Source organism: Magallana gigas, chromosome 3, assembly GCF_963853765.1.
Source record: "Magallana gigas chromosome 3, xbMagGiga1.1, whole genome shotgun sequence".
NCBI lineage: Eukaryota > Metazoa > Mollusca > Bivalvia > Ostreida > Ostreidae > Magallana > Magallana gigas.
In genome coordinates, this window is record NC_088855.1 from 18,773,766 (window position 1) to 18,789,863 (window position 16,098).

General features: G+C 37.0%; 1 protein-coding gene across 1 annotated transcript in view; it reads right to left on the reverse strand.

Annotated features, from left to right (window-relative positions):
• The window catches only part of LOC105328369 (uncharacterized), a 29,963-nt gene extending 19,471 nt beyond the window's left edge, over nt 1–10,492 (reverse strand). The window contains exon 1 of the mRNA XM_020067281.3: nt 10,320–10,492. The gene's annotated coding sequence lies outside the window, so the exon portion shown is untranslated. The remainder of the gene's footprint in view (nt 1–10,319) is intronic.
• Nucleotides 10,493–16,098: the final 5,606 nt, after the last annotated feature.

The window sequence follows — 16,098 nt, forward strand, 5'->3', positions numbered from 1 at the left end:
CACACGACCTTCATTTTTTTTCATAATTTTTGTATTTGGCCTTCTTTCTTAGAAACCGGTGGGCACTTGATATTTATCAAACGCAAAACAAAACATAAAATTGTCATAATTTTCTTACCCTAAACAATATCATTGTGTTCTAACCTTGACTTTAGGTATGACCTTGTGATATCTTTTTGATTGAAGGTTTAGAAGTGAAGCGGAAGTAGTAAATGAAAATCAATAATCCCTTTCTGTTCTCTAGAGTATGTTTTATGACTTCCTGTTCTGAACCCCGTACTGTTCTCTGAGTCTTTTGTCACGTGACAGAAGGGTATATAAAGCGGAGGTAGAACGTTGAGAGTCAGTCTTGGAGTTGAAGTCGACTGGTTAACATCGAGGGAAATAAGGTAATAGTAAAAGCTAGGTCTTACGTGCCTGAATAAGGCTTTCGAGACCTGAAAATAAAGCTTTGTATCTATAAGATAGTCGACTTGGCATTACCTATAGTTTATTCGGGGTTGCGCGCTTTTATAGTGCGGTAATACATCAGAGCGCAATAGAAAGGCGCGCGCGCTCCAGAGAGAAGAAAGGGATTGTGTACATTTTGTCGATTTAAATTTGTGATTGAGAAAATTGATTATATTTATCATAGCTCAAGTAGAGCAGCCGAATTAAAACGAACTCAAAAACGTTACATAAATTTGGTGGCAGCGGTGGGATTCGGCGAATTGATTCATATTGTAAATTTCAGTTTAATTTGTAATCAGTTATCATGGATAGAATGATAGATGAAGAGATTTCTTTTCTGGAAGAGAGCTGCGAGCGATTACGCTTAGAAATACAAAATCGGTCAACTCCGATTGCTAATACGCGAGTGCGCGACTCGGGTATTGCGACAATGGCAAGCGCAAATGGTAGTTATCACGATGCGCATTCGCCAGCTGCCGAGGATACAGTAGTTTCGCTTGGCATGAGACAATCTGATAGTCCGGCGATCATTGGAAATTCGGATGGAGTAACTCTAAGGAAAACCGGAGCGCAAAAGAAGAGGGGGCCTGCGAGCCATGTAGCAAATGCGCAATACTTGGAAAGTGCCATTAACCACAGTGATGCGCATCCACTAAGAGCTAATGCGCTTGATCATGTAACAGCGGATGCGCTACATCAAACACCAGCGCATGCACACAGGCCGTTAGAACGGACAGAAAGGTTTGAAGTAAACGCTGATGCAGAGAGCGCATTACCTCGACGGATAGACCGCATTGAGGATGATTATAAGGAAAAGAGAGACCACGATAAAAAGACTACGGCCAAATGTAATATTAAGCCTGCAACGTTTGATGGGACTCATTCATGGTTAGATTATAAATCCCATTTTGATGCGTGTGCGTCTCTTAATAATTGGAATTATAAGGAAAAGGGTTTATACTTAGCTGTGCCGTTAAGAGGAGCGGCACAAGGGATATTAGGAAACGTGTCTTCAGAAACTGGACAACAGTATGACTTGCTAATCAAAGCGCTTGAGGAGAGGTTTGCGCCACCTAATCAAACAGAGTTATACCGTGCACAACTAAAAGAAAGGCGGCAACGCGCATCAGAAACATTGTCCGAGTTAGGCCAAGCGGTGCGAAGATTAACATATCTTGCCTATCCTTCAGCACCGGCCGAAGTAAGAGAAACCCTTGGTAAAGAAGCTTTCATAGATGGCTTGATTGACTCCGATATGAGACTGCGCATAAAACAGAGTCGGCCTCAGAGTCTTAATGAAGCTATACGCTTGGCAGTAGAGCTCGACGCTTACTACAAGACAGAGAAAAGAAGCCATATTCGTGCATTTGATTCTCATGAACAAGCGCCTGCGGAGACTGCAAATTCTGATGATTTATATGCGCTGATGCAGAAAATGCAAAACAAACTAGAAAACTTGGAGAAACAGGTTCAGAGATATACTAACTTTAACAGAGAACCTTTTCAGAGTAACTATCAAAATCATCAAAGAGGGCGAAGAAGTAACAGTGTGAAATGCTACTACTGTCATGAGGAGGGGCACATTAGAAAGAATTGCCCAAAATTGAAGAACAGAGATAAGGAAAAAGAGAAAAGGGGCAATTCAACAAAGAAAGATAACGGAAGCGCATGTCAGATCCGCAGTAGGCGCAGAAGAAAGAGAAATTATATCAAAGGTCAAGTTGGTGCAAACAATTTATGCGATGAAGCTGGAATATTTGTTCAGGGAAATTTGAATGGGAGCAGTGCAAAATTGTTGATTGATACCGGGGCATCTCTTACTCTTGTTTCAAGGAGATTTTATGACAAATTGCAAAATGAGGAAAGAACCGAGTTAACAGAGAGTGCGCAGCGAATATTAAATGCAAGTGGTTCTGTGGTGTCACACTATGGCAAAGGAACATTTTCTTTTCAGATTGGGAAATCGAGTCAAGTTTTAGACGCAATTGTTGCAGATATATCTGTTGACGGAATCATTGGGCTTGACTTTCTTAGGAGATGTAATGGAAATAATAGATCTGCAGGCGAGTTCGCTTCGACTGAATGATGAAGAATGTGCATTTTCCTGGGAAGGCACATTAGGATGTTACAGGGTTACTGCAGCAAATGACATTTGCATTCCACCAAGAAGTGAGATTGTTATTCCTGCCAGTGTGACAGGAAAGAATAATTACGGAAGAGCGGACTATCTGGTAGAACCAGAACCTAAATTTTTAGAATCAGGGCGTGCATTGGTAGGTCGCACTCTTGTGAAAGGTAATGATAAGGTACCTCTTCGGCTGATGAACGTCACAGATGATGTGCAGAAGATTTACCGAGGAACTTTGATAGGTAAAATGACCGCAGTTGAGAAAAATCTAAATTTGACAACTTTTGCTGAGCAGTCAAGTGGAGAACTGCGCAGTGATTTGAAAGATTTGCTAGATCGAAGTATAAGTAACCTTTTGCCTGAACAAGTGTCAAAGGTTGAGGAGTTTCTGCGCAGAAATCATTATTTATTTGCAGCTTCTAACTACGATTTAGGACAGACAAATGTAGTGCGCCACAAGATCAACACAGAACAGGCCAAACAACCCATTAAGCAAGCTCCTAGGAGAATTCCTATTCATTTGACCCAAGAGGTTGATGCCCAAGTAAAGGAAATGCTCGAGAAAAATGTAATAGAACCCTGAAACAGTCCCTGGGCATCGCCAGTAGTTCTAGTACGCAAGAAAGACGGTTCACTGCGGTTTTGTGTAGACTACCGTCGACTGAATGATGTAACCATAAAGGACGCTTATCCTCTGCCAAAAATTGACGAGGCGTTTGATCATTTGTCAGGACACGAGATGTTTTCTACCCTTGATCTAAACAGCGGATACTGGCAAGTTAGCATGGAGGAGAGCGATAAGCCTAAAACTGCATTCGTAACTCGTCAAGGGTTATATCAGTTTAAGGTAATGCCTTTTGGCTTGTGCTGTGCGCCTGCTACGTTTGAGAGACTCATGGAAACCGTGCTTGCAGGACTCCAGTGGGATAAATGTCTCGTATACCTTGATGACATTATTGTTGTGGGCAAATCATTTGAAAATATGATGGAAAACCTACAACACGTTTTTCAAAGATTGCACCATGCCGGTTTAAAATTAAAGGCAAAGAAATGTAATTTGTTTGCTACAAGGGTATCCTATCTCGGACATATTATATCAACGGATGGCATTTCGACGGATCCAGAGAAAGTGAGAGCAGTGGCTGAGTGGCCAGTTCCGGCTACTGTAACTGAATTAAGATCTTTCTTAGGTCTTTGTAGTTATTATAGGCGTTTTATACAGAATTTTGCCGCAGTTGCAAAACCACTGCATCGACTCACAGAGAAAGGTAGGAAATTTCTTTGGAATAAAGAGACACAAGAAGCGTTCGAGGTTTTGCGCAATAAACTTATAACAGCGCCAATTCTAGCCCTTCCGGATATTACAAAACCATTTGTATTAGATACGGATGCTAGCAACGAGGCAATAGGTGCCGTTTTGTCTCAAAACATTGATGGTACAGAACGCGTTATAGCATATGCTAGCCGTACCTTGACAAAGTCAGAGAGAAAATATTGTGTGACCAGGAAGGAACTATTAGCCGTCGTTCACTTTGTGAAGCACTACCGCCATTATCTTTATGGTAAAAGGTTTCTCCTCCGCACAGATCATGGATCATTGAAATGGCTTTTAAGGTTTAAAAACCCGGAGGGTCAGTTAGCCAGGTGGCTGGAAGTCATTAGTACTGAAATGCGGATGCGTTAAGTAGAGTGCCATGCGCTCAGTGTGGTTTTGACCCTTCTTCAGAAAACCATACACTGACAATTGAATCTTCTGTGAGAACTGTGCAGAAATCAGAGGTGAAAAGCGACCAGATTGATAGTTGTCTGCAGGAAGCTCAAGAGCAGAATAGAGACATTAAGCTTGTAAAAGATTGGGTCGGATAAGATGAGCGCCCAAAATACGGTGATATCTCTAGGTATAGCTATGTAGTAAAGTCTCTGTGGAATCAATTTTCTAGACTCGTTATGAAAGATGGTCTGTTAATGCGCAAGTGGTCTGTGCTCCCCTCAAATAAAGAAACTCATCAAGCCATTATACCTGACCAAGAGCGCAGACGCGTCGTGGAAATGTGTCACGACAATCAGACCTCAGGGCACTTGGGAGTGACAAAAACGTTGGCTAAGATACGCCAAAGGTATTACTGGCCAGGACTTCAGAAGGACGTATATCAGTATGTTACAGGTTGTGACAAATGCACTAGGCGTAAAAATCCAAGTCCTAAACATAGAGCACCAATGCAGATTACTGGATCAGGTGTGCCAATGGAAAGAATTGCGACCGATATATTATGTGAGCTTCCTGAGACTGATAGAGGCAATCGCCACATTTTGGTTGTGTCTGACTACTTCACAAAGTGGACAGAGGTATTTGCTCTGCCAAATATGGAAGCTGGGACAATTGGTCGCACTATTGTTGAGGAAGTTTTAGTAAGGTTTGGTATCCCCTTCATCATTCATTCGGACCAAGGAAGGCAATATGAGAGCAAACTCTTCCTAGAGATGTGTCGGCTGTTAGGGATCAAGAAAACCCGTACAACACCCTACCACCCAAAATCCGACGGGATGGTGGAGCGTTTTAACCGCACGTTGCTCTCCATGCTAAGCACTTATGTACAAGAAAACCAACGTGATTGGGATCTGCACCTTCCTTACATACTTATGGCCTATCGTTCTACTGAGCACGAGACCACTAGTTTTTCACCAAATATGCTCATGCTGGGACGCGAAGCGACCACTCCATGAGATGTAATGTATGAAATGCCTCCCGATATAAAAGATATACCAGCTAGTCAGTGGGTTTGGGTTTTACGAGAACGATTAGAGTCGGCGCATAAGCTGGTCCGCGAAAACATACAAGGTGAAATGTTGCGCCAGAAAAGATACCATGACACAAAATTGTTATGGTCCTCCTTTAAACCCGGAGAAATGGTATATGTGTTCTTTCCCACAAGAAAGAGTTGATGTTCTCCTAAATTGACATCGTTTTGGAGAGGGCCTTTCTTAATTGAAGAAAAATTGTCTGACGTCCTATATAAGGTTGCATGCGGAACAAAAGGGAAAAGCACTGTAATTCATTGCGATCGCATGCGGAAGTGTAAAGCGCAGACACTACAACGGGAAAATGATGTTGATATATTAGAGAGTGAAAACAGTGAGGAATATGAAATTCCAGAAATGTTGGAAGTTCATAAAAAGGAAGATCACACTGAAATCAGTGTAAACAAGAGCGATAGCGTTTTAGATAGACCAAAGCGCACTAGAAATGTACCTACATGGCATGATGATTATATTGTAGAGTATACGTGTTAGGCTGTTTGATCTTGATAGTATTGTTTTTAACCAGAGACTTATCGTTTTTATTTGAGTTTTCAGAAATCATTTGAAATGATTATTGATTGTTGTATTTTGTAGATCATGGCAAACACCAAAACCACAAAAAGAAAAGAAGGACATCTCTGCCCCATGTGTTCATTGCGGATTCAAGAAGAATCAGAGTGGGAGAAGCACGTGGTTGAGTGTGGTAGAAAACGGAGACAAAAGCGGTTTGAATGCAGTCATTGTGAATATGCAACCAACAAGAAGAGCGACATGGACAGGCACTGCCGGACGCGCCATGGCGGATACGCTAAAGCTGACAGTGAGAGTGAAGAAGACTTGGAACAGTTGGATCCCGGGACTCTTTCGGATGTTGTGGGTGAGACAGCTTCTGCAACTTCTCCAGAGATGACACAGAGGAAACCAACGAGATCTGATCCCGTCCACACTCCAAAATCTAAGCTGTTGAAGAAGCGCTCTATGATGCCAGTTGCACCAACTCCTTTCAAGCATCCCATGACAACTGTGAAGGAGAATGATCCATCGGCGACGGTTCCTACTAGTATGCAGGATCGCTGCGTGCAGGCATCCTTCCCTTCCAATGGAGTAGACAAAAGTACTCGGACTCTTCCTTGTGAACACGTAGAACAAGCCTCTCAAACCGATGGGTCAAAGAGAAGGCGTCTTGATCGAATCCAGGAGTCTTAACAAAGAGATGGAAAGTCAGTTGTGGAAATACATGAAGATGAACTTTGGTTTTAGTGATTGAATTGATCAGATTTTGCAAGTAGCAAGTCTCACATTCTGGAAAAATCGTTCAATACGGTTGACATCTGTTTATGCGTTGACAAAACATGTTCACGCATAGTCAGGAAGACTTTGTATTTTGTGTAAATATAAAGATTGTATATTTCCTATTTTGTTTTCTTGATTGTTTATCGTATCGAAAATGCGAGACGCATTTCTTGGAGGCGTGGGTAGTGAAGCGGAAGTAGTAAATGAAAATCAATAATCCCTTTCTGTTCTCTAGAGTATGTTTTATGACTTCCTGTTCTGAACTCCGTACTGTTCTCTGAGTCTTTTGTCACGTGACAGAAGGGTATATAAAGCGGAGGTAGAACGTTGAGAGTCAGTCTTGGAGTTGAAGTCGACTGGTTAACATCGAGGGAAATAAGGTAATAGTAAAAGCTAGGTCTTACGTGCCTGAATAAGGCTTTCGAGACCTGAAAATAAAGCTTTGTATCTATAAGATAGTCGACTTGGCATTACCTATAGTTTATTCGGGGTTGCGCGCTTTTATAGTGCGGTAATACATCAGAGCGCAATAGAAAGGCGCGCGCGCTCCAGAGAGAAGAAAGGGATTGTGTACATTTTGTTGATTTAAATTTGTGATTGAGAAAATTGATTATATTTATCATAGCTCAAGTAGAGCAGCCGAATTAAAACGAACTCAAAAACGTCACAGAAGATACATTTGGTAGAAATACATTTCAAATATTCGTACATGTAATTATGAGTGCGGTGAAAATGCAAGATCTACGGGATAGTATGGACAATACAAGGTCTAGTCTACTACTGAGGATCACTGAGGACAACGGTTAATTTATAATATATATACAATATAATAAAATCATACAAGAGTAATTAAAAAGAGTCCCTCTGGACATAATAGATGATAAAGTGATTGAAAGGCTTGCTCGAGTATTTACAATTAATTCTAACTTAGTGTTTGACGATGAATGTCTATTTAGAACCACTTCAATTATCCATGTTTTCAAAAAGCTACGGTGCATTTGAGTACATTCTATCTGACAGCTATTCACGCACAGACAGTTTCACAAAAATAATCTAAGTGTTTTAAATATAATTATATCTACTTTCAATACCTTCACATCCGTTATTTTTAAACACCTTGACAAGTGTCAATTTTGATATAATTTATAAAATACACAACATCCATGTATGTATATTTCAATTATGAAAATAAATTAATGAATTTAATTATTATATCAGAAAGGACACTAGCAAGTTTTGAAAATATGATACTAAAATAACAATTTTCATCAAAACAATACAGGGCTGACATTGACTGAAGTATAAATAACAATCGATAGGAAAACATTTACGTCTGACAATAAGCTAGAATTTTTTTTTTAGAAAACAAGTCTTTAATTCCTAGCTCTGTAGAATGTGTTAACTTTATAAAAGCCAGACATGTAAATATCGACGATTAATAAAAAGTATCCCCTTTTCTATGTGGCAGACAAGGCGGGTACATGTAGTGCAGCTTAATGTAAATTTATTAATAGGAGTTTCCAGTAAAACTGTTAATATTTAGGATTTCCCTGCAGGTTTTTTTGTTATTTTGGGGATTTTCCAGATATTAGGGATTTTTTTAGTAAGTACACATGTACCTATACATAGTTATTTGGTAACAATTGGCAATGTTTGGTCAATGACCATTCATTACCCCTGATGCCTCTTTTTGATTGATGAATTTTCAAAGCTCTGTTCTAACAATAAAATGCTTTTGCTTGTACATTGTTTTATTCTGGCAAGAAGGAAAGGTAATGTAATTTTTTCTTCATTGCCGAGTAAAGCACCAAAGAAAGCATGTTGCTTATACAGCTAATATTTGCATCTATCTTGAATCTTACATTCTATTATCCATAAAAAAAAGTAGTACGTAAATTATTATTTATCTATTATTGTCGAAGAAAACGTTACACAGAAGGAACAGCCAATGTTAAGGTTGCCATGGTAACTACAGTCTACCTGAAAGTCAGAGGTCAGTCCGTGCAAGTCCGGTGAGTTCGAGCTCTAAGTGTAGCTTTAGCTTTGATCGGTTAAGAAATATTTCACGCAAATAAGCAGCAAAAATATTAAAATAAAAAAAACATCAATAAACAATGAAACATGACTAATTATGACTACTTGAATCAAAGTTGACATATTTTTAAAAAGCTAAACAATGCGTCTATAACAGGTTTGAATGCACTAATTTTCACAGCGACAGCTAAGTCATATTTTTTTTTATTGCATCTAGTAGACTCTTTTGTATTGTCATGCACGTATAAATTACAATCAATTTCCGTAGGAAATAGTAAGCGGGAAACATACTTGCATGTACTGATGTAAATGTAATAAATTAATACCAGTGAGCAAACTAGAAAGACTCGGACCATGAAAATATAAGATCCTTATAATAATGCATACGGTAATCAAATACTTATGAATTATAATAAATATCGGTACATGATATCAAAGGATAATAGATTAATAAGGAAATTCAACTAAAACCGATACTTGAAACAGAAACCGCTTTCTAAAATAACAACACTTACATGTAACGTAAAACACATACAGAAAATGATGCTTAACTTGAGAAGTGAAGCAATTTCCAGCAAATAATCCAAATCTTTGAACCTTCACTAATGACAAACGTAGAATTCAGATAAACAAAAATTATGAAATGCAAAAGCCTGACCCAATCCTTTCCTCACACTTTCCTTCCAAGACCATATTTGACAAGATGATTGCAATTTTTTATCTGCCAACATTTTAAAATTGAGTTTTAAAAAACTACTCACTTTATTGAATTATGGTAAATTGTGATAAATTTGCCAGAGAGATGTATTTTGCATACACTATATTAAATGATATTATCTTGATCTAGTATGATAACTTGCACAAATATATTATTTACATTTATAGCCAAGACAAATTTTTTTACTAGCTTTCGATGACGAGTGGAACGGTTCTAGCCTTACATTTTGGTAATGACATACATGTATATCTAACCCCCCCCCCTCCCTTTTTCTGAGTGTTTCCTTAGTGCTTCACACATTGCACAATATCTGAAATAGTGCCATTGAACTGCTGATCTAACAATACATTCTTTCTTCCGTTTATCGGAACCAGTCATATATGGTACAAGGTATCATTCTAATAATTATTACTTTCGGTAATTTTCTGATTTATGTTGTCATCGGGCGAGTGTGAAGGCCCATGATCCTCTGGAATTTTACATTTTGCAATACTAGTATTGATGTCTGTTGAGTAATGACACATGATTATGATATTCATATCGTGAAAATACCTATTTTATTTTTATTATCTACCTTCCTGTTTAATAACCCAATCTGCGCATATATTCGAAGATTTTTTACTTTCAAACAGAGATTTCTGAAAAACTTCTACATTTTCAACGCCAAAACAATACTCATAAAAAAATATCATTTGCTCGACAAAAGCATTTTCTCGGGCGATTTAATTAAGTACATTTGCACCACGCGTAACAAGTGTATAGAGAGATAGAGATACACATTCAGCCATTCTGAAGAAGCATAAGTGAATATAACAGGTGCACAGCAATTGCCAGGAGCGTTATTATAATAAATAAATAAATGAACTGACAAATCAAAACATTGTTAAATTGATATACCTGATGAGCGAATGCTTTCCTTTCCTTTTAGGCGTTGCTCCAACGTAGATTAAAAATGACAGCACTAGCACTATACTGGCGATAAACTTCCCTTTCCTCAACTCCAATATTTGAGAGAACTTCCAAATAAAAATGTGTATTAAAATACTTTTTTATCGTTTCAGAGTTGGACGAATACGTGTGTACGTGTTTGCGCATCCATTCACCTTAATCATGCCAAGGACATTAGCTATTCAAAGGACTGGACGCCATTTTGTGATCATTGAAGCATTTAAAAACATAAGACCGTCAAATTTATTGCAATGTGCATCAGTAATTATATTTCAGGGTTTTAAACATTGCTTACATACCTTTTTAAATACTCAATTTTTACTCTCATTGGATTTCATTGGATTTCTATGGATTTCATCACTCGATTTGATTATAAACAACTTGAATTTGTAGTTCGTTTGAATTAATCAAATAAAGTTAAAAAAAAAAAAAAAAGCTGTGTGAAATTGAAGCAGAGCCAGCTAGTCTGTTTCTATTCCTAATAACTACTGAGCAAATTTTATTTTCAAGAGGAGATGTATAATAAAATTTAATTAATTTTTTTTATCAGGGAACCAAAGCGCCAATAAAAAATTATCTAACTTTTCCTTTACACTTTACCCTGTGTCAGATTTTAATTTCCGCCCCTTAGTAAATAATTACATATCTTTAAGCGGAAAACAGTTGAAATCGTTATTTAACAATTTCCTCTTAAAATTTCCAATATATTTACTCTGAGAAATTGACCCGAATGAAAAATAAAGATTATTACCCCTACTTTTAATCTTTATTGAAAATACCTGATATCTTTTCATCTAATTTATCCATTCGGAAAATTTCGGAACACCTCGTAAATGTTTGACATTATCAATGATACATTCATACTGGTACTTGCATGTTGTTTACAATACAACATACCCAACGACTTTATGATTTTCGTCATCTCATACACCTTGGCGCAATCAAGGGAAAATTATTATCATGGGAAAACAAATTGTAAAAGTAATTAATCTGATAATTCAAATGGGTAATTAACAGTGCGTGTTTTTTTAAACATGGTAACTTTTATTACTTTGTCATGTTTGCGAATTCTTTTCACTCGCTTTCAAAATTAAGTTCGTACATATATCAATTAAATGTGTGTAGTCTACCACAGTTTTCATACAGTTTTCTTGTTTCCCTTACAGAGCCGTTGACCTGGTAACGTCACGGTTCATCTCATGCCAAATTGGCTTTATTAAAAAAATCTTTGGGTTTTCTCCAAATATCTTAAAAAGTACTGTACTTAAGCGATCGAGGGAAGTTTTTCAGAATGACGTTTTTTTTCACATAAAACATTTGCAGGTCGAGTAGAGATAGGATATCCTGGTCAGTTCCCCCCGAGTCTTACTAAATGTTAAGTATGGAACTGTATTTCTGATCGGGCTTTTTTGTGAACAATGTCTCCATTTCCTGGATTTAAAAGGACACTGAAGTGTTGATAAACAAATACACACACATCATCAAAAAGTGTTAATCGGAGTCATAAAGAATCGCCTTTATTCCGAATTCCTGTTCCACTTCGATTTTTTTTTTATAAATAAGTACTTTGAAGTATGAACAATTATTAACGCTCTAAAGGGAAAATATTATTTCCTTGCCATCATAAAGAATAACAATGAATTCATATCAAATCTAGTATGTGAATAATATGGCTCCGGCACATGTAAAATTTTTCAAGATATTACAGAATTAAGCTAAAAACCAACGAGCTTGCGCTCGTAGTCTTCATTCTGGACACAAAGGTAGACACTCTTAGTGGTCATGAAAGAGATTTTACGAAATTCTACGACTGGATTTTAGAGTGATCTAAGAAAAAAGAAAATTAACGCCGAATTACGTGAGAAAAATGGGGGCAACCAAGTCCATGGCCTCCGCCAGACAAGGCCATTGCAAGTTTTTTCTTTGTTTAGTGTCTACCCAAAACTCAAAAACCTGTCTTTCTATCAGGAAAAAACCACAAACCTTAGAAAAAAAACAACTTTAAAGGTTCAACAAAATAAAATTTGTTATATATTTTGAAGTATTTTCTTCATTTTGTAACAAAAATACAAAAATACCAAATACCTTCTATATGAATTCCATTTTGAATGTTGTTATATTTGATTTCTGATCCGGATTTAAAACTGCGATCCTGAGCCCGACATATGAAAAAGCGATCTAATTTTATGAACAACAATTGTGGGTTTTTTCTTTATTTTTACATCTCAAAACCAATCCGTCCGCGGACGCTATACATAGAAAAAACTTGGAATGGCCCAAGTCTTGGCAAACGATGTCAAGCGCGTTGTCTTAAGGTTGATAAATCAGGCAATTCAAAACAAAAGCATTTTAAAAACAAAGGTTCAACAAATTAAAACAAAGATTGCAAATAGTCTCACTTTGTAGATTCTGTCCACTTTCGTCGTTTAATAAACAACTGGCACCAGTGCATGTAATTAAAAAGTTGACAGTGTTTAACGTACGTTATTTGCTTACTTACATGTATCTCCATCGTCGCAAAAATGCATGGACACAAAAACCGTGGCTTGCGACAATGACATTTCTCTCTGTTATTATTATTTTTTTATTTGGAAAATTTACGAAGGGAAATAATTCAATTTTCATGTTTTAACTTACAGAGTTGAAAATTAATTTACTCTCTTTTACAAATCATTTTGCAGTAAAAAGAACAGTAAACCAAAAAAAATAAAACTAGAACATTAAATTTTTAAAAGAGATGCCTTTCATAATATTCAGTTTCATTAAAAATACACATAAAATGCATACAGCCATTTTCAACAAGAACATGTACACAAAGCATAGGATAAAGTAGATTTCCTAAAATAGAACGCATATTTCCGAGTGACAATTTCCCATGTAGTTTCGAAGATGAAGTAAAAATTGTTATGGATGACAAACAATAATTACATCATGTAAAAATAAATGTTTATAATATGATCAAATTTATACCCCCCCCCCCCCCCGATAAAAAGCCCCAACTTCTGTCCAATGGCCTTGAGCTTAACATCAGGACAGTTTGAGCATGATAGCATGACTTTTTCTGTCATGGCTTGATAGTAAAAAAAATATTAAATCAATACATTTTTACTATGTGACTATATTGCCCCCATCCTAGGGCCTGAACCCCTAACCGACCGAGGGACCATGCATTTCACAATTTAGGTCGAGGGCTTCATGGACATGAAAATACACATAGGAGAAGAGAAGATTTTTAAAGATTTAATATATTTGTTCTATATGGCCATATTGGTCCCAGCCTTGGGCCTAAACCCCTGACCCTGGAACCACGCAGGGTCGTCCATCGTCGAGCGTTAACAATTATACATATTTAACTTCTTGAAAATAACGAGACCAATTGTTGCCATATTTGGTGTGAAACATCTCTTTGGTAAGAGGGATCTAAATTGTGAAATTCATGGATCTATCACCCCTGGGACGCCATAGGCGGGGCCAAATACTGTGGAATTATTAGATTTCGTGGTGGCTCAATTTTCGTGGAATTCGTGACTACCTCTCATCCACGAATATACACCCTCACGAACTAATAAATTAGGGCTATAAAGTCATAATCCTTATGTGTGTATACGAAAATACACGGAATTACGTCCGCTCGATCCTGTAAAATTTAAGCAATTCATGAAAATTGGCCCCCCAAGTTTAATGATTCCACAGTATGCATCAAAAGCCAAATTTTCAAAAATCTTTTTCTCTACTCCAACACGTTGGGAAAAAACTAAATGCATGATTATGATGTTCATGAAGATCCCTACCAAAATTATGAAATTCGTCAATGCATCAAAATATGAAATTAATTTACACGAAAGCTGTCACTGCATAGTTAACAAAGTGGTGCAAGGCGCATTGTTTGCGCAAATAGTGAAATTCGCCGCATGTCAAATACTATACGTTTAATGTGCATTGATATAATTCATTTTTATGTAATAAGTATTAATTTTTATAAATAAATTCTGAGGTAAAAGGTCAGAGCTATGCGTGATACAACGGACAGATTTAGTTGTAAAAGGTACTTTATCCATGCAATATTTATCATAACACTTTTGCAATTAGAGGTATCCCCTGCAGGTAATATATAAGAGCAGGCGGCCGAGAATCGGTGGAATCTCTGTTTATTTTAAGGCTTTCACGTTTCCGTTAGAAACACATACATAGGGTCCACGTATTGCTGTATTTTTTCCAAGGACAGCAACTTGTTTTTCAGAATTTGTCTGCCCAATTTGGTTTCTTGCGCTTCGTAATTTAGTAAAACATTAAGAGTATTAAAAAAACCATGAACGATAGTTTGAGCTCTGAGTAAAAAAAAATAAATTTCTTTAAAACACAACAAATTAACTGAAATACACGTATGGATGAAATGTAAGGTATCTAAAAGTTCCTAGAGTTATCAAACAAGGTACTACATCTAGTATGTTAACGTTACCATCAGGCCGAAATGAAAACCTTAAGCTTGCTCAAGTATACGTAGTTTATGTTCTAGACAAGGGCAGAATGGACACACACTCGACATGATCGAGAAAATAAAAAGACAAATCTTTAAACTTGTGAAAGATCTTATAAATCTAATACAGAATTAAGTAGACTGATAACAGAATACGTGAGGAAGAGCGGTTAAACTAAATAAATTTAAATAAATGATTTCGTTTCATCTGTATTTTAGCAGCATGCATTTAAACAATCAGTCCACAATATTCGCCAGACAATTCAACCCATTTTCTTTACTAATTAACTATCTTAAATAGACAAGGAATCCATGACTATAGACATCGACTCGCCGATAATTAAAAATTGTTAATTAGTTATAGACACTATCGTCTCGCACCTTTATCATGCTCAGATACCCCTGAGAGCTGAATGTCTAAAGAATTTCACCATGGTCAGAAAAGTAGCTTTGTTTCCACCTGCATATGTATGGTTTTTCTAATGTCGTTCTCACTTTGTTTTCTGTCCTCCTTTCGCTTTAGCGGTCAATATTTTTAAAATTATAACCAAGAGACTCGGTGGTCACATTTTTCATTTGAGTAATATCGGCCATAACTCTAATCCCAGCAACTTAAGTAACTCTATTCCGAGAACCTTAATAAAGTCAAACAAAATTTTCTAAGCTAGTGTTGTTTCAGCGGTTACTGTGTTAACAATTAGGACTAGAACTGGGATGCTTTGATATCCATGCTATGTAATATTATTTCAAATTGTGGCCCTGCAGTTCAATGATAGGAATATAATTCAAAGATCTTAACCCACCCTCATCCTACTGATTCTTGAACCTCTCCTTAGACCCATTATAGGTATGGAAGGGGTGCGGGTCATAAAATTTTCAAGCGTTTTTGGGGTCCTAAAATTGTCCAAGGATCACAGTTTGAAAAATTCAGATGAACACTACAGGTTGTTGTTCAACCCTCTTGTTATTTTCGCCTACTAGTATTTTATTTGAAACTAATAAACGCTATCCCCTCATTTTCATATTGCCTGAGAACTGAGTAGTTAAAAGAATAAACTTGCTCTAAATGGATAGTCTTCATTTAATTTTGCTAACTGTAAACGAGGGCAAAATGAGATGATATGAAATTAAAACGTTATATGAAAATTCAACTGCTAACAACGCTATGAACAGTTACGCATTGATTATACCAATGTTTATAATACACCACAAAATGATCCTTATAAATTCCTCAAAACAGGAGCAGAGCAA